Genomic DNA, 1,837 nt, shown 5'->3' on the forward strand with positions numbered 1-1,837 from the left:
CAACATCAACACAAAATGTTTGCTGGATCTCTTGCCCCCTCTATCTTCTCCAAACACATCACCATCTTTCACAAACCTCTGAGTGAAATGTTATCGTCTTCTGTGTTTTGAATTTCAATGATAAACCAGGTTCCTCGCCAACTGCATGACACGCTAACTATATATCTGAAGAATCTTTTCGCGCTGCTTCTTGTCTAATTCTTCTAGATAGTCTGTCATGCATATCATCTCCTTTCCAGCTTTAGCTATTGCCACGTACTCAGCCTCAGTAGATGAAAGAGCAACACATTTCTGAAGCCTAAACATCCCATCATCCATGGCTTGCTTCCACTTAGTTGTATCCTCCAACTATAGGTCCTCATCAAGGGGCTTTCGTTCCCCTTCATCAGTCACCAACCGATAGTGTAAAGAAGGCTCTGAATGATACTCAAGAATTAGGCAAGAACATCACTAGGTGAATCTTTTAGCAACTCAACCTCAACCTCAACTCCAACTTGCTTCACCTCTGGTTCCTCAGCAAGAGTCTTAGAAGTTTCTTGAGTATCCGTTACAACATCACTATGTGAATCTTTCAGCAACTCAACCTCAACTCCCACTTGCTTCACCTCTGGTTTCTCAGCAACAGTCTTAGGAGTTTCTTGAGTATCCGCTACAACATCACTCTGTGAATTGTTCTGCAACTCAACCTCAACTCCCACTTGCTTCGTTGTCCCGGTATCTTTCTTCAATTCTCTGGTAGTCTTTGTGAAGCTAACTCGCTTTTGTTTGCTCATAACGCAGTTCTCACAAGTACTCATATCAACAGATTTCAGACCTTCCAAAACTCCTTCCACAACCGGCATCTTCATTCCTTTAACGCTCATATGTCCAAGTCTATTGTGCCATATACTTGAATTTGAAGCACTCTCAGCAACAACAGCTCTGTTCATACACCCTCCAGCGGTGTATAAAGTTCCAGATTTTGTGCCACTTGCTACCACCATAGCACCCTTCACAATCTTCCACGAACTCTTACCAAACTTTGTTGCATAACCTGTGCTATCCAACTGACCAATAGAGATCAGGTTCTTCTTGAGACTAGGAATATATTTGACATCTTTTAATGTCCACTGATATGCCGTTGGAGTTTTTTATGCAAACATCCCATTTTCCTTCAATCTTCAAATCTTTGTTGTCGACAAGATACACCTTCTCGAAATTTCCAGACTTGAAACTTTGAAATAGCTCTTTATTTGGAAACGAATGAAAAGATGCACCTGAATCCAAAATCAAGGATTCAATCGGACTGTCCACACTAAGGATTAGAGCATCCCCAATGTCTTCTGCTGAATTTACCGAATCTGTTAGGATCGCACAACAACGCACACGCTCGATCTAGATGAACACAAAGAACAAGATAGAGAAAAGTACAAGGAAAACTCTGGCTAAAAGGATTTGTATTGATGACTTCTTCAAGTATGTACAGTAAGAGAGAATTACAGAGAATAGAAAGTTACTTTTTCAAAGCTCTACCGGACGGGATATATATATAGTTCAGTTTACTATATATAGCTTTACCGGATATAACCGTTGACCAAGCTATAAATAAGCAGCAGGCTCCATAACCTAACAATTCTCCCACTTGGAGACTGATCTAGTCAACCAAGAATTTCATTCTCAAACGACCATGAGCATCTTCATGGTCTTCATGGCACCATATCAATTGAGGCTTTGCACAACCTCAATATTCCAACATCAACACATTTTGTCAACATGTTTGCTGGATTCTTTGCACCCTCTATCTTCTCCAAACACATCACCATCTTTCACTAACCTGCAAGTGAAATGGTATCGTCTT

This window comes from Cucurbita pepo, unplaced genomic scaffold (genome assembly GCF_002806865.2).
Source record: "Cucurbita pepo subsp. pepo cultivar mu-cu-16 unplaced genomic scaffold, ASM280686v2 Cp4.1_scaffold000198, whole genome shotgun sequence".
In the NCBI taxonomy this organism is placed as follows: Eukaryota; Viridiplantae; Streptophyta; class Magnoliopsida; order Cucurbitales; family Cucurbitaceae; genus Cucurbita; species Cucurbita pepo.